At 39.6% G+C, this 27,254-nt stretch overlaps 1 protein-coding gene across 6 annotated transcripts in view; it reads right to left on the minus strand.

The window, feature by feature from the left end:
• The window catches only part of LRRC8B (leucine rich repeat containing 8 VRAC subunit B), a 73,295-nt gene extending 63,757 nt beyond the window's left edge, over positions 1–9,538 (minus strand). For 4 of the 6 annotated variants that reach the window (XM_082477202.1, XM_082477199.1, XM_082477201.1 and 1 more), the window contains exon 1: positions 9,208–9,538. The gene's annotated coding sequence lies outside the window, so the exon portion shown is untranslated. The remainder of the gene's footprint in view (positions 1–9,207) is intronic. The other 2 variants (XR_014268038.1, XM_082477204.1) reach the window with 2 other exon arrangements.
• Between the last annotated feature and the right edge of the window lie 17,716 nt (positions 9,539–27,254).

Genomic DNA, 27,254 nt, shown 5'->3' on the forward strand with positions numbered 1-27,254 from the left:
GATTGACTTTCAAGACTGAGAAACCCTTTTGGGAGTTGGGGAAAGTCTCCATTTCTTTGCTTCAAACAACACTGGAGGGAGACCCAATCAAGCTGTTAGACAACAGAACATGGAAAATCATTTTTGTGATCAATCACTAGGTAACTTTTGTCATACACCTCAGGAGTTTAAAAAATAGAGTGGAATTATACTGCCTTCATTCCCATACACTTATTTATGTGGTAAGGTGTCTTAAACATTTACATTTAAAAAGAAGCCTTGATTATGAAGCCTATCTTATTTTAGCAATAAGTTTTACTTATGCATAAATAAACTCTTTTTAAGCCCCAGGCATCTCACTGAGAAGTTATTTTCCATAAAATTTTACGTATGCTTAATAATTATTCATCAAAATTCTAATATACTTGTTCTGGTCAATGGTATATTAGTCAAAATCATAAAAACTCAATCCAAATGAAATTCTGTTTAACATTTAGAGGCTTATTGTCACAAGAACTTAAAAAAATATAGTGTGTATATATGTGCGTCACAAGAGTATGATAAGGTAATCAATGAAAGATTTTCAAACATAAGACTGTTAAATGGGGATTAGGTTATATAAAAGAAGAATGAAATGAGTTCCACAAGGGAAACAACTATGTAAAAATTCCCAGCTTTTCTAGACCAGCTTGTTTGTGTGTTTTAAATGGATGACATGGTAGATATGAAATCACTGTGGTTAATTTAGCTTTCAATGGGTACATTAAAAAGAGTGTTTTTTAAAATCAATATTTATAATATCAGAAGTGCCATTTTTTACAACTATAAAAAAATTTAGATATTAACTTTTAAAATGTATGAGGAGAGGACATAGTGTTTCAAAATCCTTTTAGGGGGTACTGGACAAAAAGCATTACCAGAAACTTTATTCTAAATTGCCTGTAAGGACTTCCCTGGTGGTCCAGCAGTTAAGACTCCACGCTCCCAATGCAGGGGGCCCGGGTTCAATCCCTGGTCAGGGAACTAGAGCCCGCATGTCACAACTAAGACCCCACGCAGCCAGATTAAAAAAAAAAAAAAGTTGCTTCTATCTTGCTGTACTCTGTGCCCAAGTTTAGTCTCCAAAGCCTGGAATTGAAAGCACCCTTGGAGATCCTAAATTGCCTGTAAGCCAAGAACCTGTGCTGACCATCTAAAATTTTGACTTCTTATAGAAAGAGCCAGAATTATTTCAGTAAAGTCCAAAAGCTGAGCCAAGCATCCCCTGCAAATGGCCAAATCCAAAACTCTAAACACAGTAAATGTTCAGTAAACACTAGCTCATTAACAAAATATTTTGGTCATTCAACTGATATCTATTAACAGCATATATATAATAACTCTTCTTCCTACTTCTAACCTTCAAGGAAATCTTTCAAATTTCCAAATACCAGTCAAAAGTACATTATTGAAACAAAGCCCTGGACTAGATAATAAGTATACTGAATTTTACTGCCTAGTTCTTTCCCACATATCAGTTTACATGCCAAGTATAATGCCTGGCTCAGGAAGCTCACTCGGGAGATGAACAAAATAATCTTTATCATGAAGGAGCACCTAAGAGGAGGCAGAGGCATTCTCTGGTAGAGGGAATATAACAGATGCACAAGCATCAGAGGCAACACAGGGAAGGGATTCAGGAGCTCTTACGAGTGGCAGGCAGAGGGAAGGGTCTGGAATGGTCTTTCACAATAGGTATGCTTGAACTGACTCTTGAAAAGATGGGCAGGTGTTTGACAAGGGGATATGAACACAGATAGAGAAAAGGAAAAAAAAAAAGCCATGGAGTGAAGGCATCTGGCTACCTTGTACCTTCCTCCCTGCACTGCAGACAGTTTAGGATGGCTGGCGCATGGGGGTGTGACTGTGCGCGCTGTGTCCACGGTGCACGCGTTGGTGATTTAGAAATGACGGGAGGGGAGCGGGGGGCAGTGAGAGGTGAAGCTGGAGAGTTGTAGAAGCAGACGTCCGAAGGAAGACTGTATTATATGGCTCTCCAAGGCATTTGGAATCGATCCTTTGGCAAAGCAAGTCATTAAAGGATTATCAAACCAGGCAGTCGTGGTATGAAATTTGCCTTTCACAATGATTATTTTCCTGTTGTGTGGACAACCAATTTGGTGGGGGGAAGATAGGAAAGACTACAAACTGAACTACCATTTGGAGGCAATTAGCAGCAGTCCTGGAAAAGACTCGAGGCAGTCAAGAGACTGTAAAGGAAGGGCACTGATGGGAGGTACCTTAAGGATGTGGCCTCTGGACAAACTGGTCACCATCATTTAAGGAGCAGTTAAGGGGGGAACAAAGCAAAGAGAAGCCCAGAATGAGTCCTACGCATTTTAGGGTTATGTGATTGGGTAAATGGTATTGCTATTTGCAAAAATATGGACTCTAAAGATGATTAGCAAGTTTTGGTGGGGGAAGCAGTATCTTTGGGACACTAACTCCAGGCCCTTACTGTTCCATAAGGCAGGCAGCACAGGTGGTATCATCCCCATTTTAAGTTCAAAGCGGTAATTTTTGCCCAAAATCACATGTAGCAGTCTGGGGAGCCCACTACATACCAGGCTTAAGGGCAGATACACAAGGGAGACAAGATCCATGCTTTCACATAACTTATATTCTGGTGTGGGCGGGGAGGGAAACAGAAGATAAACAAGCCAGCAAACAATAAACCAAAGCCTGAAAGACTATGACTGGAGAAAGGCAAGGGTACTTTATCTGAGGTGATCAGGGAAACTATATCTGAGGTCGCTGGAGCTGACCTTCCATTGAGAAGGAAGCAGCTATGCAGATTCATAAGAGAAGAGCGGTCCAGGCAGAGAGCAGCAGCTGAGAAGCCCCGGAGGTAGGAATTCCAAATACCGGGCAAGTGGTGAGCCAGAGGAAGCCCCAGCTCCAAAGGCATTCCTGCGAGGGTGGAGGTGAAAGCCTTGCGCCCCCTCAGGGCAGTGCTAGCAGAGCATAAATACTCTGGGAACCTGCCCACCAAGCACAGCATTGTGCATCTAGAAACTGCACCATGACTCACACTTTTCGAAGACAAGTCATGGCTCAGTTGCCTATTTCGGCATTGAAATAGGGCCAGGAACAAACTCACTTAGTTTTGCCTGGAGAGATGAACTTTAAAATCTTCAGATGAACAGAATTCATCTTAAATTCATCTGCTCAGAGCAAGAAACAACCTGCAGTCCAATGGCAGGCGGCTCTGCCCCCAAGGCTCCGTCATGTCCTCACATGTTACACGGGAGCAGAGCCTCCCAGCCACCCTCCAAGGCCCTCAAAGGGACTAGAGAGGCAACATTTTCCCGAAAGGATGCCTCATTAGCTCAGCTGGACAGGATAAGGAGAAATGGTACCCCACTGCCAAGGTGCCAAGCTGGGTCCTGTCAATGAGAGCCTGAAAGCCTTGGGGAGATTGGATGTTGGGCTGCCTGCTGGCTCCGAGATGCGCCATCCCAAGCACGGCAGTCCAGCCAGCTCTCTGGAACACACTGCCTACGCCTCCCCTCCTGTGGTCATCTTCCACTGCTGCTTTGTGGTCTACCTATTCTGCCAACATTCCTTCATGTGCCCCCATTCAGCCAAATGGCTTCAAATTCCCCTCGCTAAGGGTGATGCAGATCAACCCTCTGACCCTCTCTGAAAAGATCCTACTTTACAGCCAATTTTCTCAGATGCATCTGCTTGGTGTATCCAAAAGAAAAAAGCAGCTGAATTTAAAGTTTGTCAATAGAGCATGAATAAATTATAAAAGAATTAAATTGTTCCTGAATTAGGTGACCCCTTTCAGAGCATCACATGGAGAAGTTATATATTATGAACACTTACAGATGACTCCAAACATTACGGCTTCTTTGGAATGGTGCTGGAAACCTGTGGCACACTCTGATCCCTGCTTAAGGCAGGCTCATCTCGTGTCCAAGCTCATTTCAAGCCACACTTCCACGACATCTCTTTGCTCCCACTCCCTGGCCAATTTTTTGTTCCTAAAGTCACCATACAACCTCCAACCATAAGACGCTTGCACATACTTTCACAGCACCTGTACGTCTCCTTCCTAATAACGTTGGTAGTAGCAATTTTTCATGTATTTGCAGTGATTGATTCTCCTGTCTCCCCCAGTAACCTGTAACCTCCATGGTGGTATGGACCACGTGCATTTTTGCTTACTGTTGTGCCCCTAGAACCCGGCACAGTGTCTGGCACACAGTAGGTGCTTAACAAATAGCTGCTGAAAAAAAATACTATGACATATACTCATTGGTGGAATGTTTCTGCTTCTGAGAGTGGATGTGGCAAAAAATCATTCAAATCAAGGCTGGAAAAGGTTAAGGCTGAGCTATTCTGGTTTTTATAAAATATATATATACACATACAGGAAAGACTTTGCTAAAAAAGTCTGACTAACAATTTAACAACACTCATTTGGATATGTATGGAGGTGACCAATTTTAAAACTTTTTTTTAATGGAATAAGAGTTCATTTTCAAAAAGGTTCATCTAGATTAGGCCAAATTAAAAAAGAAAAGCTACCACTTACTTCATCAGGCACAGCTTATTAGGTACTCTACATACATTTTTTTCATTTACTCCTCATATCTGAATCTTACCCCCAGGTTACAGATTAGGAAATTGAGGATGCAAGAGGCATACTGAGTAAGTGCGAGAGCCAGGATTCATATCTAGATCTATTTGATTCCAAGAGCTATATCTTAAATCTAAGCCACACTATAAGCTAAGAAATAGGTGTGACATTGAGTAATAATGCGTTGCTCCCTCCCATGATAAGGTACAAGACTACAGTCTAGTACCATCAATTGGGGCCAGTATTTAAAATAGGATTTGGATGCCAACGATGTGGTAGCCGAGAAATGAGACAATTCGTGAAAAAGGAATAAGGAGGAATATGAACTAACATTTACTGAAAGCTTGTTTTATGCCAGATACTGGATACTGGATTAGATGCTTTCATGTTAAGATTTCTTTTAATCCTAAGAATCCTGTGAGATGGATAACAATAGTCAAGAAAAAAAAGGTGTAGAATAACAGTGGTGTTCGACTACTCCAATGTTCCTTTCCCCCATCTTACTAAGGATGCGAAAATCCCACGTTTTAGCTGGGCATAAGGTTGTCTACAGTAAGGACAATATTCCCCAGTCTCTATTCCAGCTAGATAAGGCCATATTGCTAAAGTCTTGTCAATGAGATATAACAAGAAATGTAAGACAGCCTCCAGGAAATTTCCTTAAGAGACCCTGGGCTCTTGCTTTTTCCCATCTTCTTCCGTTCCGTTCGTCCTCCCTTCTACACTTGGAACCTGGATGTGATGGCTGAAGTTCCACTTAGGACCATGAGATTGAGGGCCTAATTTGATGTTTGGTAGTTCTAAAAGGTGGAACCAGCCTAGGTCTCAGAGGATTTGTAAAATCATAATACCAGCTCTGGATTGTCTCTCTATAAGCTTTTTTTTTTAATGTGAAAGAGAAACAAACATCACTTTGTTTAAGCAATTTTTCTTTGAGGTCTCTGTAACTGACAGCTAATCTTAACTAATCCAGCAACTCATCCAAAGTGATAGTGTAGGGTTCAAACCCAGGCTCATCAGTCTGCACAGTTCACGCTCTTAGGCAGAAGCCTGAAGAACTCCTGATTATAATCTGCAATAGATTTGAGGGGGAAGTGTAAAAATGCTGAAAAATATTTGAAAGAAGAAAAGAAGGAAGGTTTGAATATGCTTTCAAATCTGCATACCTGAGACAATCAAGGGGAATGTGCTACTCGACAGTAAAAAATTTAGTCTCCATCAGAGATGGGCAGAGGAAGATCTCTGTCACCTGCATGGAGCTGGAAAGAGAAGAGAAATAGAAGCTGTGTAGCTGATAATGTCTCTGAAAGATGCTGTTGACCAAGGAGTGGGCATTGTAGAATAGAGCCCTGAAAATGGCCACAGGATGAAACAAACAACAAAGAATTACAAGGAATCCTGAAATTGAAGAAGCAGGAGATGAAGTTCAAAGATACACAGTCTGGAAAGAAACAAGCAGAATCATATGACTCATATCAAGCAGAATCACATGACCCGTATCAAGACCAAAAAGGCAAAAGTAAAGGTCAAGGTTGAAGCTCTGACAACTGATTTTTATTCATTTCCTTTACATGGATTCACAACAGCATTGCAGAAGTGAATTTAAATTGTGTTGCAATTGAGTAGAATCCTAAATAAGAGGAAGTCATAGAACAGGGAGTTTATTATTACCCTTTGTTCAATTTCTAAATGAACAGCACTGAAAAGAACTTAGCAGAGAGATACAGTGATTGGAGTTAGGCCTAATTTTATTTACTATCAATCTTAATGATCCAGAAAAGGAAAAATAAGTTGTTGTGTCTGCCAAAGACATTATTTTAAACACGAGAAAAAAACCTAAGTCATAATAAAGGTGTGTAGGAAGTTTAGAAAATATAGATAGGAAATAAAATGCAAGTGGGCAATAGCAATAAAAGAAAAGGCAGCAATATGAAAACAGACATGACAGAAATTAGAATGTATTTTACAATTGGTTAAAGAAATTCTATACTATAATTGGGCCTCCCAAGTTCCTATGAGTGGTCGCAGGTCTGTACTGTTTGCAGAGTAAGCAGTACTCCCTGCGTCAGGAAAGCAGCGAGGGACATGCTATATAGGAGGCAATGAAAACCATGCCACCGAGTCTGGAGCAACACGACAGACTCAGCATACATTTGTTTCTGATAATATCAGTGTAAGCTAGAAGGATGCTGGAAAGAGAAGCAAAAATGAAATTTGGAAATTCAACTTGAGAAACACTAAATGAACATCAGATATTAAATAGGCTATTTTTTATGGGCAGTAAAAAATCAAAAAGGAACATAAAAATACTTGGATACCATCAAAAAGGACTTTAAAATTACAAAAACTTTTTTAGAAATAAAAATTTTGGCTCAAGCAAGAATCTTCTACATATTATTTCCAACCTTCAACTCCAGAAAACAAAAAAAAAATCACAAATTTCAAACCACTGCAGGAAAATACCCACACAGCCTAAAAAAATGTGGAGGGATAACAGAATATTATTCAGTACTAAAAAGAAAAATTATCAAGCCATGAAAAGACATGGAGGAAACTTAAATGCATAATACTAAGTGCAAGAAGCCAATCTGAAAAGGCTACAGACTGATTCCAACTATAAGACATTTTGGAAAAGGGAAAACCGTGGACACAGTGAAAATATCAGTGGTTGCCAGGGGTTGGGGGGGCAGGAGGGATGAATAGGAAGATCACAGAGGAGTTTTAGGGCAGTGATAATATGATATAGTATCATACTCTGATGATGTTATAATGGTGGATACATGTTGTTATATATTTGGCCAAACCCATAGAATGTATGACACCAAGAGTGAACCCTAATCTAAACTATGGTCTTTGGGTGATAATGATGTCTTAATGTAGGTTTATCTATTGTATCAAGTGTACTGACTCTGGTGGGGGATGTTGATAATGGGGGAGGTTATGCATGAATGGGAGCAGGGGGTACATGGGAACTCTCTGCAGTTACTCTCAATTTTGCTGTGGACCTAAAACTGCTCTAAAAAATAAATTCTATTAAAAAAAAAAAAAACTTGAAAGACCTGGTACCCTTTTCCAGTGATATTGATTAGGGCCCTTTTCATTTTAATTAACGTTGGTGCTTTCATTCTGAGGATTCGGAGGAATGAAACAGCAATGGGGAGGAGAGTGGTCTTTAAAACGCAAATCTTAACTAGTCAAATGAAATCACTCCCAATGTGAGAATCTTCCTGTTAGGCTGGACATGTTGGAACACTTTTCCAATTTAAGAAAAAAAGAACGTTTCAAAGAAGAGTAAATTTAATTCTAACATGTAGTAGATGGATAGTAGGTATCATGACTCAACTGTACACTCAGCAACAACACTGTCTCCCTCATTCCCTGAGCTAAGAGTAACGTCTGACATGTTAGGGGCCCACTCACTTGTGGGATTGGCTGTCATTTTATATTCCTTCAAGGGTGAAGCTGTTGACTAGGGAAGCCAGGGGCAAAAGAAAGTCACCTTGGCACTCACAAATCAAAGAGCATTTTCGGTTCTCAGGAGGTGGCACCTCAGCACGTGGAGGGTACTGGAATTTTTAAACAATTATACTGCAGTTTGATTGCTTCTGTGTACTACAACCTGACCCTTAGGTTTTAGGAGACCTAACAGTCTGATAAAGACACATACCATTTCATTTCCTCTTAGAAAGCAGTGTACACTTTGCCTATTTTAAGTTGGTTAACTATTTGCAATTTAAAATCTTCATACCGATATCTTTTTACGGACTTAAAAAAAAAGTTTTTGGCAAGGCGAATTTATTCAAGGAAGTTCACGGGCAGGTTTTCGTTTTTAAATCAGGTATATCCTTTTTTCTGGGGAGGTGGGAAGGGGGCTGCTGAGAGGGAGTCTTTCTGGCCACAAAGAAGTCTTCCACAAATGTCATCTGACTAAAGGCAACCTATGGACTTTGGGAAGTCAGGTGAGGACACAGAGCGACGAGCCAACACCCAGCCTCCCCCCTCTGACCTCTCAGCACCTGCTCAACGGTTTCCCAGTAAGGGGAAACTCTTAGCTTCTCTCTCGAAATGGGTATAGGTTGCTCCCTTCTCCCTCAAACAAACGAATGCCAACACCACCATTAAACTGCAGGCGAACAATTGTAGATTTCCCACGAGTAGAAAATGTTTGCCAACAAACAGCGCCAGGGCAAGGGGCAAAGGAGAGCGACCCAAGGGCGGACGCCCTCCGGAGAGATCTGCTCATCTAGGGAGGGCGAGAACCCGGTTCCCGCACCACCCCGAGGACTCACACTCAGGTGCGGCGCCGTGACTGCTGGGGGAGACATGCGACCGCCTCGTCGCGGCGCCCACTCCTCCTGCCCCGAATGATCTCAGCACCCAGAAGTCCCTCGGGGGTATCATTCCCCCTCTCCTAGAGACGAGGGAGTGGCAAAACCGCGCCTCATCTCTCTAGCACAGCCACCTGTCCGCAGGCCCGGCTCGCAGGTGAGGCGCGGACAGGTAACCGCACCTGCTGCGTCCCCTCACCCGGTCCTCCGCCCCCACCAACTGGGTCGGCTCGGCTCCTCCTCGGTGACCAGGGGCGTCCCGCCCCGACCTACCTGCGTGCCTCCGGCCCCGGGATCCGGCGCTCCTCGCGGGGTGCGCCCCGCGCCGCTCCGGGCGCGCCGGCGGCGGCCCCGCGCCCGCACTTCCTTGCTGCCGGCTGCTGCGGGCTCAGCGGGAAGCCCCAGCGCTGCCAGGCTCACCGCCTCCAACCGGCTCCATTGTGACGCGGCGCGTTCCCCCGGCCAATCGGGGCGCGGCGGCGCGAACCGCTGACTAAGTTCGCGGGGGGAGAAGGAGGGGACTGGGCGGAGGCAGGAGGTGGGGGCGTTGGCCGCGCGGCGGCGGTGGCGGCGGAGGAGAAGGAGGAAGGGGAGAAACGGGTAGCAGCTGCTTCGGTAGTTGCTCCTGCTGTTAAATTTGCAGCAGCCTCGGCCCGAGTGTTTGCCCAGCTTAGGGACTGCGGGGGCCTGTGACTCACCCCTTGCTGATGGAAACAAAGCGCGGCTGCCATCCCCCGGGAGCGCGCCATGTGGCCGCCCGGCCCGCTCGGCACAGCCTCGGGTGCGCAGGCAGCAGTGCACAGTTCACGTCTCGCTGGGGCTAGAAAAGCGGGGGGCTCTTTTTAAGAGACGGCAGAGGGGCTTAGGGCTATCCAGGTGCACATGCAAGGGACTTTGGAAGTACAATATTTATGTGTCTGACCACTGCCTTCTCACATGTGCACCCCGAGTAACTTGTTATTTACATAACGTGTTTTGAACCTGAAGGGAAGGCTCGGGTGGAGCTTGCGGGAAATCCCTTTACCTTTCCTTATACTGCGTACTTAGGATGCAGGGCCGAGCCCCTGTGTGGCAGTTTACAGTTGTACCAAACTAAGCGGCTTAAGATTCTGGGCCTCCAATAGCATCCGTCTCTCTCATATGTCGTTATCCTCGGGATGGGGAGGGAACAACGCGGTAGAGGAGGCTCGCTTTACTCATAACTAGGCTTTTACTGCTAAGAAACTGCTGGTCTACCCTATCTACTGACCCGCTCTTTTCCCTCTACAGTTAAGTGGGAAAAGTTACAATGTGCCTTACAGAACAAACAAAAAATCCAAACCCAGGAATTAGGGGGACAAAATTTTTATCATCCCCATTCACCCCCTACTCTCATCCTCACCCCAGATTTAAGAGTCTTTTTGCAGACTATCATCCTCAACACTGCGATTCAATTAGGCAACATTTATATCTTTGAGTTGCTATGGCAATCACATTACCATTAATAAAAAAATGTGCGGGAACCTCCGAAAGGAATAAAGTAAAGACTATAAAAGACTCAGCATTTGGAGCATATCTGATCGTTTTGTATAAATGGGAGTAAAGAAAATGGAACAACTGAGTTATATGAGACCAAGTGGTGTCAGACAGAGACTGCTGAGATTAGGACTACAATTTAAATTACCCCAAAAGGGAATAAGAGGGTTGTCTTTGTGACACGGCTCTATTCTCTCCTTGTCCACTCCATTCTGGGTTGGCAGCTGTCTTGGAGGAAAGGCTGAAAGGGCATTCCTTCATTTAGTCATTGATAGAGTTTTTATCGAACTTATGAGGGTGAGACACTGTGTATGTACAGATCTGTTAAGCTAATTTAGATTGGAATTTGGTCCTCAAACTGCTTACAACCTGGAGAGGAAGATAAAAAGTATTCAGAATTAAATATGAAACGAGGAAAAAAGTGAGTGCTATGAGAAATACTGATTGACTGTAAAGTCATGGCATTAAAAAGTTTAAATGTCTAATTTTCCATATGTGTCTTTGAATGTTTGGAAAGGCATATTGTCTCCCCTTCCAAAACCGCGAACAGAGAATCCATTCTTCTATCACAGCAATATCACTACTTGTGTGACTTGGAGTAGTAACTTAACCTCCTTGGGACTCAGCCTCTTCATCTATAAAATAAGAGGTTAAAAACTAGATGATTGGGCTTCACTGGTGGCGCAGCGGTTGAGAATCTGCCTGCCAATGCAGGGGACACGGGTTCGAGCCCTGGTCTGGGAAGATCCCACATGCCGCAGAGCAACTAGGCCCGTGAGCCACAATTACTGAGCCTGCGCGTCTGGAGCTTGTGCTCCGCAACAAGAGAGGCCACGACAGTGAGAGGCCCGCGCACCGCGATGAAGAGTGGCCCCCGCTTGCCCCAACTAGAGAAAGCCCTTGCACAGAAATGAAGACCCAACACAGCCAAAAATAAATATAAATAAATAAAAATTTAAAAAAAAAAAAGCTTTAAAAAAAAAAAAACTTAAAAAAAAAAAAAAAACTAGATGATCTGTTAAGATTCCAATTCCAGTGAGGGTATGAATAAAAAAGTGACTCCCATGCTTGGTAACCCAAGTCACCATTAGCAGGAAGTTAAAGTGCTCAAGTTCATTAAAACTGTATTAGTTCTGGGTTCATCTCAGATATGTGGCCTATGAATGTATTTATTCCAATTCTCATTAACAAAATCGCCCTCCATGGTGACAACATTTATTACTGACACTGAAGAAATTGGGCTTCTGAATTTGTGATATATTGCTTCTGGGCATCCTCCTCTGAAACTGTAGCATCAAACAGATGTTTCTCTCGTTTCTTCTTCCTTCTGTTTCACTTCATGTAAGCTCCTGCTTATATCACAGGAGAAAAATGAATGACCCCAAATGCTGTTCTCATAGAACTTTAATACTCTGCACATGATTCAAGCTCATAAAGAAGAGTATTTAGTGGTAACTAGAAATTATTGGCCCTGGGTAGGCCTTATAATGAGAAATAAAAATACTGTTTGACTTTTTATGCCTGTGCCCAGTTTCTCTACTACACTGTAATCTCTTTGAAAACAGGACGGGTGGAGTCTTGAAATATGCTCAGTCCTTAGAGGAGTATCTGAAATTCTCTAAGGGATTCTGGTCAATTATTTTGATCACAGAAAGTCAATTATTCTGATCAAAGGAAATTCTAGAAGACTCAGTCACTATTTCCACAGCCAAATTCGTTGAAGTCTAAAATAGTGTTTAAAAGTCCCATCATAGATATTAAGCACTTATTATGTCACCATCAGTATGCTAGACATCGTGGACAATACCAAAAAAGCATCAAACTTGGTCCCTGAGCTCAGCAGCTCATAAGTTAGATGAACACATAGAAAACAATCAAGTGCTACTTATGCGCCAATGAAGAGAGGGATCAGTGCACATGGTAATAGACAAAGTTTCATGAAGAAAGGGAAACTTTTAAGTATTGAAAGAGAAGCAAAATTTAGAAAGACTAAATCCTATACCTTTGTCTTATCTACCCTAAATATTGTCTTAAAATGACCAATCAGGGCTCAGCCAATCTCTTTCTGGTAAGCCGAGACTGTCTAGAAGAAGCAGAAGTAGAAATACTTTATTTTCTAGAACATGCCATTGAGTAGAATAGATAGTGGTAGGTTGATCACATTCATATGAAACAGAGGATGACTATGGACAGCACATGTGGCTGGTTCCTCTGTCGAATGACACAAATAATAGAAATAAAAGGATCACTGCAATTTGGTCATCTGGTTGTTGAACTGCATGACCCATGTGAAGTAATCAACTAACTCCTGGGTTTGGCAGGTCCCTTTTGAGCTGATTCCCTGAAAAAAAATAATCTGAGTGACATCAGCATTAAGCTATGCTCCATGCGGCTGCCTTGATAAGAGTTCCATTTTTCTCTTTGTCTTGAGAATTTTTATGATTAATGGAAGGCAGAATATGATCCAGTATTAACAGTTCTTTTCTAATTCTAAAATTATTTCTGATAATGAAAAATCCTCTATTTCTTTAAATTAATTAAACATTGAATGTCTGCAGTGTATAAAAGAAAGCACTGGACATCTGACAGAGGTGAGGGAGAATACCAAGATAAATATAATAATTCCTTTCCTTAAAGATATGTACTCTAGTGGAGAAGGTTTATCCAGATAGCATATAGCATCTTAGAGGGGCGGTGAGGTTGGTGGGCTATGTAGGGTTGGAGGAGAATCATATGAACTTGGGTCTGAAGAAGTTTGGCTAGCTTTAAGGTTCTAAATTGAAATACTGCTTTTAACTATTGTCTGAGCATTATGGTTCAAGTTTGTTAGTTCTACCAAGACATCAAATCAGAAGAAAAGAACAAGAGCAAGAAGGCATGGTTTTGCATTCTCAGAACGTTTTCCAGAATCCTCCTGGTTCAGCTGTGTATGACTGAGCATATTGTCACTGATAAAGAATTTTTATTTATTTTTGACCAAACACTTCACCATGTTTTCCCGACCTTTTCAATCTCCTGGTTGTAAAGGTTTAACATGAGCTTTCCTTGGGCCTGGGGAAAATTCTGAGAATGACACCTGAGAATGAGCTCAGTAGTGAGAATTCCAAAGATAGGATGAGTAAGACACTGCACATGTTTTTGGAATAAGGTAGCTTGACTAGAAACTAATTGCACAGGGCTGGCTGTGCACTTCTGTGTGAGTTGATCCTTTATCATGGTCCCAGTATGGAATATTCATGACTAGTTACTCTGTGTTCTCACTACCCACTGTGCTGATTGCCCCCTCTGCCTTAAGTATACACTGCCCTTTCCTTATGAGACAGGGGCTAGGAAGATGACTTTCCAGCCTCTTCTCCAAAGGAAAAACAAGAATTCCTGCAGTAAGATGCCCAACATTCCCAGTTGATCTGTCTTCTGGGAAGATGCCCAAATATTTCTTTGGAAGTTTCCTACACATCCCATTTAAAGACTATATACTGTCATCTGGGTCACATATTGGAATCCACCACAGAGCAGCCAGCCAATTATTGAATCTTGTCCCTTTCCCATCCATAAAAAGAAGACTTCTAAGAAAATATTTGCAAGTGAAGCCAGACTGAAAGCTTAGAATTAAAGCAGAGCTGGTGCCCCTCAGCTCCTGCAAAGTGGTCTAAAAAAAGCCCGGAGGAGTTCTGCTAGTGGCTGAGACAGTGCTTGCTGAGATCCCTGTGAGGATTCAATCTGTGTTCCCTAAACCATGTTGAAACCTGGTCAAAAAGTTTCCTGGTACTGTAAAAGCAGCTGGTATCTGAGGGTCCCCAAGTCCAACACCAGCCAGACAACGACTCTCCCCACCAACTCCCACCCTTTGTTTCTCAACAGCTGTCTGTGTATGTGCTTCTGTGTGTGTGTGCTTCTTGGCCTAATATAAGGCCATCTGTTAATTATAATACACATCGAGCACTAGCCTTCAATTCTCATATAAAATGATTCTGTAGGAGTAGGAGCTAATATATATACATATCTGTGGTTTATTAAGAATTTAAAAAAATCAAAATAAATTGTAAAAGAACAAGATTCAGAGCATTTTAGAGATGGAGGAGAAAGAGATATATGCCAGAAAGAACACAGAACCTGGTGTCTTGGGTTCTACTGGTGGCTCTTCTGGCCATGAGGCCTAGGGCAAGCCACTAACAGTCTAGGCAGGAGTTTCTAATTTCCAATGTGTTTAATATATCTATCCTGGACTGTATAAGAAAAGAAGATAAGTATAGTTCACGTTTCAGATATCTCAGATTTCATTTCATTTTATCATTTACCATCCAACAAATATTTATTCTGTGCCTACTACGTGCAAAACACTATACTGGTTTTTGGGAATACACTGGTCCATGTGATAGATGTGATCTTTGCCCTCCTGGGGTCTATAGTCTCCCAGCACGCCTCCAGGGAATATAAGACTGGACATGACAAATCAGTGAGGACTGACTAACCAAACTCTAGTGTGTCCCCACAGCACCATACTCTCTGCCTTTATCTCCTGAACTCTATGTACCCAAATGCAGACACACCTTTGAATTATCTGCTTCTTCTTCTACTAACTTCTCTCTGCAGACTTCTTTACATCCAGTTCACCATCTGCATGAAATTGCTGTTTTTGGAGCATAATAGAGCAATAAGACATGTGCCCTGAAGAAGCTTAAAGTTATTAAAACTTAAAAAAATAGAGACAAATAGGTAGCTGGCTATATGAGCAAATATGGGGCGAAGTAGGATCTCCTAATACAGGATATTATCATGGTTCAGAACCTACAACTCAAATATGCTTTATAATAGCTGTATATAACTAGGTTACCTTATGAAAAAGAATAGTAAGATAATAAACCAGGTGTCCTGTATCTCATTACAAAATTGAAGGGCAAAGGTAGTCAGGTCTTACACTGGTAGAGGAAAGAGTGGGTTAAAGTAGGAAAGACTTCGCAGAGAAATTCAGACCTAATGGGTAAATTACTTAGGGCTCAGAGGAAGCCTGTTGTTTTGGTGAGCAGAACAGCTTTTGGTGGCTGACAAAGGCCTCTGTGTAGGTGGGGGAGTTACAGACAGCTTGATTACAAGTAAAGATGAGGCAGAAGCAAACTGAAGGATGAAAACAGATATATGGGTGGGTGGAAATTTATAATTTTATCTTCTTTGAGTGAACTCTATTGTCAAATAAAGTTCCTGGATTTCCTTAACTTACTTACCAATTCAATAAGCAGATATAATATTTTGTTCTCTAGGGTCCTCAAGGACAAAATATAATTATAATACAAATAATTTCTATTTATGGACTATTTTATAGTTCATGCAAATCACTCAAATAGTGTATTATAGGCGTTTCTAAACAATATGCTCTTACCTCTATAGTCTGTATAACTAAGAGTGGTGGCATCTATTAGCAGTTTCTAGCCTTGCTGAGTCACTCTGTTAATCCTCCTGCAGCTCAGTCATCATTCAGAGGCCCAATAGGTTGAAAGTTGACAGCTGCTTAACTACAGATCCCTAACATCCTCTGGAGGAATGCTGCGAGACTGTGGAACTCAGGAGGGCAAAGGTCACATCCATCACATGGACTAGTGCATCCTCAGAAACAGGTGCAGTGTTTTGAACGTAGTAGGCACAAAACAAGTATTTGCTGGGTGATAAACGAAAGAGTGAAATGAAATGAAGTCTGAGACTTCTGAAATGCACATCTTCTCTATCTTGTGTATTCTAAGGGTCATCTCAGGATTTAACCCCTAGCTCTGTCCACTTTAGTTCTCATATTTTAACATGTTCTTACTTGATTGAAAAATCAACAAATTTAAAAGACTGGGATTTGGAAGTGGGAAGGAGTACATGGGGGTGAGTCAAGAAGACAAGGGAATGATATACAGGTGGCAACACTTGTCAAAGTTAGCTAAAAAAATTACTTATTACAAGATTACTTATTATATTTCTCATGGCTATGTATGTCTTCATCTCTTCCTCCTGGTAACATATACATCCACATTGAATTAGGCCACTTTTTCCAACTTGAGTGTCTTATGACTTTAAAGTGCCATAATATCTTAAGATTTCTTTGATAATTTTTGACCAAAGGATTGGCTTTAGAGATGCTGGAAACCATTTTGCTACCATAAAGTAACAAGACAGTATAAGGACATGAGTCAGAAAGTCATGACCACCTTTAGAAACAGTTACTTGAATATAGCATAGTGTAAAAGCATGGATTCTGGAACAAGACTACTTGGATTCAAATTGTGGCTTTGCCCTGATGAGCTGCTTGATGTTTGTCATTACTTAATTTCTCTGTGCCTTAGTTTTCTATTTGGAAAATGGGTTGTGAAGATTAAATGAATAGTATGGTTAGAGTAGCTCCAAGCACATAGTAAATCCCATAATAATCTTAGCTTTTATCATGATCTTGGGGAAGTAACTTACTGGGTTTAGAGTTTCCATGTATAAAATGAGAGGCTTTGACTAGATTATCTCTAAGGCCCTCCTGTACTTACTGTTTTCAAGTGAAGACAGTCCAGGCATTTTTCTACCATATATGTATGTGGTTAGAGATGGGGAAGTGCATGAGTAGTTAGTAAATGCTTTCCTTGACTGATGGAAGACGGGGCTATTGGGAGATTGAGATAAGCTTCTTCACTAGACTCTAAATTCCTTGAGGGTAAGAAGTATATCTTTTCCTCTTCAGGATCCCAAGGACTAACATGGTACCTGGGGAGAGTGAGTGCTCTATAAACTGTTAATGAATGTGGAATAAATGCCTGTGTCTTATGTTCCCAGGTGTGTGGGAATGGAAAAGAGCATAACTGCTTCCTAAGCCTTTTCTAGCTTAAAGCTACTTACACAAAATATTCAAGAAACATTAGTGCTCTCTACTGGAGATATTCATAGTGCAGGAATTCATGATAGATTGGTTTTTTGATGGCAGATTCTGATTTGAGTTCAGAAGTCTTGGATTTTAGAAATAGAATATAGCAGGTAGACATATTTTGCTGTGTTGCAAGTACAGATTTGGTGTTATGGCATTGAGAATGGCGTGATTTGCACTAAAACCCAAGACTCTTTTCCTTGCCTTGCATTTCTGCCCTTTCTCCAGAGCACTTGTATCTACACCTTTGTACAAATGTTGTGTTCTTTCTCATTCATTTTAAATAAAAACAGAGGGGTAGCATTAAATAAAATATTAATGTTAAGAAAGTGAAAAGACAACCCACAGAATAGTAGAAAATATTCACAAATCGTATATTTGATAAGAGGCTTGTATTCAGAGTATATAAAAACAAAACTCAACAATAAAAAGAAAAATAACCCAATTTTAAAATGGCAAAGTATTTGAATCAACATTTCTTGGAAAAAAAAAAAGATATTGATGGACAATAAGCACAGGAAAAGAGGTTCAATATCATTAGTCCTTAGGGAAATGCAAATCAAAATCACAAGGAGATACTACTTCAAACTCATTAGGATGACTAAAATAAAAAGAAAATGAGAAATCTCAGTAAGGATGTGTAGATATTGGAACCTTTATAACATTCCTGGTGGAATTGTAAATTGGTGTATCCACTTTAAAAAACAGCCTGGCAGTTTCTCAAAGTGTTGAACACAGAATTACTATATGACCCATCAATTCTACTCCTAGGAATACATTCAAGAGAATTGAAAACACATGGTCACAAAAAAACCTGTACATGAATGTTCATAGTAGCATTATTCATAATAACCAAAAGGTAGAAACAGCCCAAATGTCTACCAACTGATGAGTGAATAAACAAATTGTGGTATATCCATACAATGGAATAATTTGTGACCATAAAAATAATGAAATATTGATATCTGCTACAACATAAACGAACCTTGGAAACATTATGCTAAATGAAAGAAACCAGTCATGCAATGTTACATAATATGTGATTCATTTATACGAAATGTCCAGTATAGGTAAATCCACACACACACAAAAGAAGGTTAGTGGTTGCCAGAGGTTGGGGGAGAAGGGACAGAAAGTGACTGCTAATGGGTACAGGGTTTCTTTTGGGGGTGATGAAAATGTTCTGATATTAGATAGTTATGATTGTTGCATAACTCCGTGACTATATGAAAAAAACAGTGAATTGTACACTTTAAAAAGGTGAATTTTTTGAATTGCGTCTCAGTATACCTGCTGTTAAACAAAATCAATGTCCTCTAAATATATACAATTCTAATAACCATAGGACAAAGTTTCAGGCTTTGCTGGATCTTTTGAATCTGGACATTGCCCTATAAAGATCTCCTGTAGGGCTACGCCTGTCAAGGGATTTCTGTTTTTTTTTGTTTGCTTTTTTTTTAACCAAAGAAATAATCTGAGATTGTGTCCTTTTTTTTTTCTTTAATATATATATATTTTTAAATTATTTACTTATTTATTTATTTATGGCTGTGTTGGGTCTTCGTTTCTGTGCGAGGGCTTTCTCTAGTTGCAGCAAGCGGGAGTCACTCTTCATCGCGGTGCGCAGGCCTCTCACCATCGCGGAGTCTCTTGTTGCGGAGCTCAGGCTCCAGACGCACAGGCTCAGTAATTGTGGCTCACGGGCCTAGTTGCTCCGCGGCATGTGGGATCTTCCCAGACTAGGGCTCTAACCCGTGTCCCCTGCATTGGCTCAACCACTGAGCCACCAGGGAAGCCCTGTGTCTTTTTAATACCAAAAGAACTGATTAAGAAGTGACAAAAGCAATCTAGCAGCTTATTTTGGTTTTATCAAATTTAAACTTTTTGCCTTTTATTAAGCAAACTATTAGTTATATTAATTTTTAAAAATAAAAACTATAAAAGAATGAATCCTCTCTCAAGTATTCCCCAAACTGTGCATTTGTGGTCTTATAATAAATGCTGTCCAGGACTTAAGGATGATGTGATAGGAGGAACTTTATGTAAACACAGTCACCCCTCTGTATCAACAGGTTCTGCATCTGTGGATTGAATTTTAATTGGCTGTTGATTGAATTCACAAATGCAGAACCTGCAGGTATGGAGGACCGACTGTACTATACTATAGGGATTTGAGCATCCATAGATTTTGATATCCGTGGCAAGTCCTGGAACTAATACCCTGTGGATACTGAAGGAGGACTATATATTTCTCTTTTCATTTCTGTCAGTTTTTGTTTCATATCTTTGGGGCTCTATTGTTAGGTGCACATATGTTTATAGTTGTTATATCTTCCTGATGGATTGATAGTTTTAGCATAATAAAAAGTCCCTCCAGCTTTATTTTTGTTGTTTGCATGATGCATCTTTTTTCATTATTTTACTTTCAATCTATTTGTAATTTTGACAATAACCTGTGTCTCTTGTAGACAGCATATATTTGGATCTTTTTTTTAACCCAGTCTGACAATCTCTGCTTTTAGATTGGATTGTTTTGTCCATTCACATTTGTTATTAATATAATTGAATTTACACTTCCCATTTAAGTTGTTGTTTTTCTATGCCTCATCTTTATTTTTTTTGCATTAATGCCTTCTTTTTCATTAATTGAATATTTTCTAATATTGCATTTTAATATCTTTAATGATTTTATTGCTTTATATGTTTAGTTATTTCCTTTAGGGCTTACCATATACATCTTAACTTATCAAAAAAAGTTTCAGAATCATACCAGCAATTCCAGGGCAAAGTAGAAACATCATTCCCATATAGCTCTATTCTCTTTTCTCTCTTATTGTGGTATTACTGTTATAGGTATTACCTCTATACGTGTTATAAACCCAACAATACATTGTTATAATTATTATTACTTTACATAATTTTATGTCTTTTAAAGAAGCTGAGAGAAGAAAGGAGAGCAAGTATATATGTATAGCTTTTGTTATATCAGCCTTCTTATTTATCATTTTAGGTTCTCTGCATTTGTTCCTATGGATTCAAGTTAAGTATCTGATGTCAATTCTTAACCCAGTATGGCTTTATTCTCACCAACCTCCTTGTGCTGTTATTGGCGAATACATTAAATTTCTGTATGTTATAGGCCCATCAATACAATTAAATATACATTGCTTTACGCTTTTTAAATGATTAAGAGAAGAAATGATAAGAAACAGGCATTTATACTCTTTTATAGTAACATCATTACCTTTATCAGTGCTCTTTGTTGTGTGTGTGTGTGTGCGTGTGTGTGTGTGTGTGTGCGCATGCGTTGTGTGTATTCAAATAAGTGTCTGAGGTCCCTTCCTTTCAGCCTGAAGGACTTACTTTAGTATTTCTTGTAAGGCAGGTCTGCTAGCAACAGATTCTTTCAGTTTTTCTTTATCCTAATATCTTTATTTCACTTTCATTTTTTTTGAATGATAAATTTGCTGGATATAGGATTCTTGATTAATAGTTTTTTAAATCTGAGGACTTAGAATATGTAATCCCATTGCCTCCAGCCCTCTATTGTTTCTGGTAAGTCAACTGTTAATCTTATTGGAGTTCCCTTATAAGTGAGGAGTCATTTTTCTGTTGCTGTTTTCAACATTTTCTTTGGAAATTTTACTATGATGTGTCTATTCATGGATCTTTTTTAGTTTATCCTATTTGTAGTTTTTTGAACTTCCTGGATACGTAGGTTTATAATTTTTCAGTAAATTTGGGAAGTTTTCAGCCATTAATTTTTCAAATATTTTTTCTGCTCCTTTCTCTCTCTTGTTCTTTTTCTGGTACTACCATTACATGTCTGTTGGTACACTTAATAGTGACCCACGTTTCTCTGAGGCTTTGTTCATTTTCTTTATTTTTTTCCTCTCTGTTCTTTGAATTACATAACTTCTATTGATCTATTTTCAAGTCCTTTAATTTCATCTTCCGCCAGTTTAAATTTACTACTGAGCCCATCTAGTGAATTTTAAAATTTCAGTTATTTTACTTTTCAACTCCAAAATTTCCATTAGGTTCTTTTAAATAATTGCTATCACTTTATTAATGTTCTCTATGTGATGTGACATTGTCATCATGCTTTCCTTCTAAAATCATTGTTTCCTTTAGTTCTTTGAACATATTTATAATGGCTTCTTTGAAGTCTTTTTCTGATAAATCTGACATCTGGTCACTCTTACAGTCAGTTTTATTGCTTGCTTTTCTTCTGGTATACAGGTCATATTTTCCTGCTTATTTTTCATGTCTCATAATACGTTTCTGAAAATGAACATTGTAGATAACATATTGCAGCAACTTTGGATACTGGCTCCACCTCTCCCCTCTTCTGGGGCTTGTTGTTGTTATTAGCTTGTTTACTTGTTTAGGGACTGACTTGGTTATTTTAGTGAAGTCTAGTCCCTGACCCTCCTCCTCTGTGCCCTAAACACACATAAAGTCTCTGATGTTTTTCCTCAGCGGTTCATCCTTGGATGTGCCCAGTCATTCTGGGATAGCAGGGTTTTAGCGGGACTGTTTGTCTATTACCTGACCACACCCACCTGTGAAACTCCACTAATGGCTGGTTAATTGCTCTATTGTTTGTAACAATGCCCTGGGGAATAAATTGCTTTACACATTAATCCAATCAAATTCAGGCTCCTTTGAAGTGATAGTTCCTGATAGTCAGTGTTTGAGGTTCATTCAGATTCTAGGAGAGTTCTTGCAGCTGTTTTCTTATTTTTCTCCAGCAACTATTTGTCTTATCATTTAGCCTATATATCCTCAAGTAATTTATCAATCTCCTTCCAATTGCCTCTAACCGACAATTCTACTGTTTTTTTGAAAGTACCCTTAGGCTTGAACTTCACATGCTGTTTCAGATAAAGTTGATTCCTTTGGGGAGAGAATTTGAGCTCTTCGTTCTATGGCCGGCCTTTTCTCCCAGGCAAAATCTCTGAGCCACAACTCTGGTGCTGGAGTAAGGAACTATAGCTCAATTCTCTCTAAGTGACACCCCAGCTCAAAGAACTAAGTGCTCAGTGTATGTGGGGGCACAGCCCCAGATGTCCTTGGCTTGTTTCCCTTGGCATAAACCCCCTGTCCTTTGGGCTGAGGCAAGAGCAATTGGGACCTTGATGTCCTACCATGCCCAAGGTAGAACCTTTGTCTCATGAGTGGGAGAAGGGAGACCCCACCTCTTGGATGCATTTATCCAGAACTTCACCTCAGCAACAAGTAGCTGGGGGGAGCATGAGAAATGCTGATGTCTTGTCCCTCCCAGGAAGATAGGCTTCCAACTGGGAGCTGGGGGGAGTCAGAACCTTGTGTTCTTGGCTGTACCAGTCTGGGTGGAGTTCCCATCTCATTGAGCTGGGAGTGGTGAGGGATAGTATGGGTCTTGGTTCAAATACCACAGACTCTTGTAGTTTTATGGAGTTTTAGTAAATATTCTTGAGTAAATATTTCCTCACTTGCTGTATGCCTATAGGGCCATTTCTATTTCTGTATGCTCAAACGGCCAACTACTTTTAAATGGCTGTTTAAAAAATACATTTCATCAGTTTTGCTGAGGAGTGAGTCTGAGTTGCACACTGTCATGCCAGAAGTGGAACCAGGAAGGAGAAACTGAGCCAGTATAGATCAGCATTGTCTTTAGCTGAGTGCTTGAAGTATTTGTGGTTGCTAGTGGAAGGCCTAAGATATATTTGTAATACTACTACTGCTACTACTACTAATTTTCTTAGGTTAGTATCCCAGAGGCAAAGCCTAAGATAGTAGTGCCTGTAGATGATTGGTTGATTGAGTCCCCTTAGAAGAAATCTTTAGAGAAGTGGTGACGTGGGAGAATACAAGTTCCCAGGCATCTCTCAAGGGAGGTGGTGTGGTCCTCTCTAGCAGCCAACACTCATAGCATCTAAGGATGGATACTCTGTAGTAAAGAGACTCAGAGTAGAGTTCAGCAGCAGCTGCTGTAAGAATCTAAATCAACCTCATGAAAGTAATTGTAGTAATAGTAATAAAAATAATATAACAGATACTTTTACTGGCCACTTTCTGTCTTTCAAGAAAGCTTACACTTACTATCTCTGATTCTCATGACTACACAGTAAATTAGATATTACTCTGTCATTTCTACAGATGAAGAGATCAGACCTGACCTGTTCTAGGTCACTGAGCTTGGTTGTAGATATTAGTCTCAGATGCAACCTGTCTGACTCCAAGTCCTGTCCTCTGTCCATTATCTACACAAAACTGTCCAAGAAGAGGTAAAGAAGCAAGGAATGAAAGAAAAATAAAGGGAAAAAACAGAGAAATAGTAAGCAAAAAAGCAGAGGCATGCCTGGGAGTGCATACCAACAGCCCCAGTAGATATTCATTAGCACAAATACCCTTGGTTTTGACCTAAGCCTTCTGGGGTCAGCCTTGTCAGGGCTCAACAATGCTGAAATCTCTTGGTTAATATCATCCAAGGAGTGAGAATTTTGGGGAAAATGTACATGGGCCCATTACCCACTCAACATGCTTAAATTATTTGGTTTAGCAAGGAGCAGAGCTATTTCTCTAAAACAAGAATCCCACATGGCAATATTTTCCTTCAAATTAATTGGCAGTGGAGAGACTTCAAGTGGTGCTACATACGCCCTAAGCCCCATTGTGGTTCAAGTGCTAAATGTTTAGGTGCTCTGTGAACATCAATTTAAACAGCATCCTGCAGCGATTTATTCCAAAGGAGCCAGATTTTTGTAAATAAAAGATACATGCACCTGGTCTCTTTTCAATAAGTGACAATGTGATATTTCTTAATAAGACTGACGTAAAAGAAGTCTTACAGGTCGAGCCATACTCATTGTTAGGTGCAATAAATGCTTTCTTTTTACATTGAAGACGTTTCGTGAAGTAGATTGTAGAGATCATTTCAAAACCTTTCCTTTTTTAGATTAGGTTAAAGAGAAATTGCCATTCGGTAAGAATACAATTCTACTTGAATGATAAGTTAGGCATCTAACTAAACTGATCTATGCCAGTGAACAGTGTAGTTGAAGTTAGAAATCACTTTCTCACTTCGTCTTGCTAATTTAAAACATATTAGCATATAAGTAACTTTCTGAGTAGCACCTGTGACTCCAAATGGTGTGCCATTTGAATATCACAGAAATATTGGAAAGTGGTGATTTTTATCTCAAAACAGGAACACTCCTAATCTCCTAAAACAGAAGTTATGCTTTCAGACCTAGAAACACCAATGCAATCCTACAAGTTAATAACTCCAACAACAAAATTACAAAGACTTCATTGGCATATGAATAGTGTGGAAGTTATAACAAACACACTTGAGAAAAATTTAGATTTATTATATTCAAACAAAATCCTTTCAAAGTTTAGTCTCACATCTGCTTTTTCAATGCCAGCCATGATTAGTAACATGATTGAACCATATTTCTAATCTCTTGGGTTTCACATTGTTTTAATTTGTCATGCAAGAATATTTTTTAGCATATGGCATTTCAATATTTTTTAAGGTTTCTTACAGCAGTTTCTAGGAGAGTTTAAAACTAAATTTTCCTTAGAAAATGATTCCTTGTCTGTACCAGTAGAAATAAATTCAGAAATCACAGCTGGATTAGACAGAACACATGAAGCAATGATACTAATGACTGATATCTGTTGCTAGAGGACCACTTCTGATGTTTAATTCCTTACAAAATCAGACTGATCTGTGATTCACTATTATTTTTTATTATTATTTTGATCTTATGATACAACTAGAACAATGGACAGTACTTTAAGACATAATCCAAGAGGAAAATAACCTGTACTCTGCATACACCAATTTTTAATATTTCTATGTGTTTTCTCTCGGATGTATTCCATTTGCAGTGAGTTTTTATCTTCAGTGGCCGTATATTCGCCTTCAATGCCCCACAAGTCCAGACTCTCGGTGGAGGGGATAAGACCTTCTCCATGCTTTCAATCTTATTTCTCCTCTTGCTAACCCTTAAAAGTCTGACCCAGTTAAATCAATTCAAGAAGTGTCAGTGTCTGACAATAGCTTGATATTTGTTAAAATCAACAGTCACAAAAAGTCATTAAGCATCTACTATGTACTAGGTGAAGTATATGCTTATATTCCATGTTATAACTACACACGAACATGCACACGCACACACAAACGCACCCATCAGGCAGGCCCTTTCCATGGAAGACTAAAATGTAACAATGGCCCTATTACTCCAAAAAAAATCAAATATTATTCCTGACAAGAGTATGTTTTTAAATACAAAATATAATAAACATTATGCAATAATTGCAACATTATGCAATCTTTTTCAAAGTCTATTGACATTGATGAGTAAATATATAATTATAGGCTTACAAAGAACTAAGAAGAGACCTATCCCATTTTAGGCAAGATCTTCATATAGGATCCAGAAACCCAGAATGACAAAACAGATTAATTAGGGGTGATTATTTTTTCCAAGCAAGGGTGCCACCTCACATGATTCTTTTAAAGTATGAACTCTGATTTTAAATATTTAATACTTTGTTTTTAAAAATTCATATTTGTGCACTAGCTTTACCCATAATCATTTCAGAGGCATAGATTTACCTCTCTGAGCTACTTTCTGAAAAATATATCCATCTGGACAGAGAGCTAAATTTAGGTCAAATTACTTTTTAAAATTTAAAAACATTGTATTTGATTGTCTTGGAACATTGAGGGTAGAGAAGAAAGAAGCAGAGGTAACTAATATTTATTTAATATTTAATTTTTCCAGACTCTTTGCAAGGTGCTCTGTGTCCTGCTCAGCATTAACAATTTTTGAGGTTAGTGTTCCTATTCTTACTTTGTAAATCAGAAACAGAGGCCCACAAATAACCACAGTAATACAGCTAGTAAGGACTGAAAAGAAGTTTATAATCCAGAGCCATAGGACTCCGTAGTGCATGCCTTAAAAACAAAAACAAAAACAAAAACAACCCAGTTTATCAACCATAAAAAAAAGCAACTTAAAAAAGATCCTTGATTTTGGAAGAAAATAGTATGAATATTTTTTGAGTACAAAGGCCCACATTGTTATACTCCAACAACATGTAAATTAACTTTTCTTTTCTAGTTAGCTTGCTTTAAGGTAAAACAATTTAGGCCCTTGCAAATTGTGGATTTAGCCTCTTGAAAAATACTGAAAATTTACCATGCATGAAGAAAACAATTCATAGCACACTGGCATATGAAATGCTCAGTTTTTATGAGCAAGCCATGCCAAATATAAGGTAATTTTAGCCATTGAAGTCTGTCTTTATGTAAATAGATGTCTGTTCTCACTGGTGCCATCCCGGCAATACAGATGGGCTATTTGTTGCCTGGTGCCAGACTGTAGAAAGATCTTAGAGTACCACAGATTGGTCTGCTGTTTGAGTTGGAACTGAACCAACGACCATATGATAACTGCAGTCATCTATTTTGATAGTCAGTTCTCTTCATTAGTATTCATTTTTGCTCTGGGGATTCAGCTCTCACACTAAGGGTGGGTCCCTAAAAGCATCTGGTTTCCCCCTTCCATATCACTGGCTTTGGATATTTTATTAATTGCAGTGTGAGTTGGCATAATTTACTAGTTTCAGATACTCTTCAAATGCCATCAGTATAAATAATCCTTTGTTCCTTCTTTGTGAAAAAAAAAAAATCACAGGGTTCCGAATCTCTGGCCCATTACGATGCTGTATTTTATTTCATTTTTGATATAGAGTGAGCATAGCCAATCTCTCAGAATGTGGTGAAAGATTTTTGCCGCGTGACTACAACATTTTTCTTGTATGATTTCATTCCATACTGACTTTCCTTTAATCCATCCTGTCTATTCTTGGAACTCCTTCTACTGCTTCTCTCCAACTTTCAACTCTTTTTCAAAGTGAT

Source organism: Balaenoptera physalus (assembly GCF_965194825.1).
Source record: "Balaenoptera physalus genome assembly, chromosome: 1".
NCBI classification, from domain to species: domain Eukaryota; kingdom Metazoa; phylum Chordata; class Mammalia; order Artiodactyla; family Balaenopteridae; genus Balaenoptera; species Balaenoptera physalus.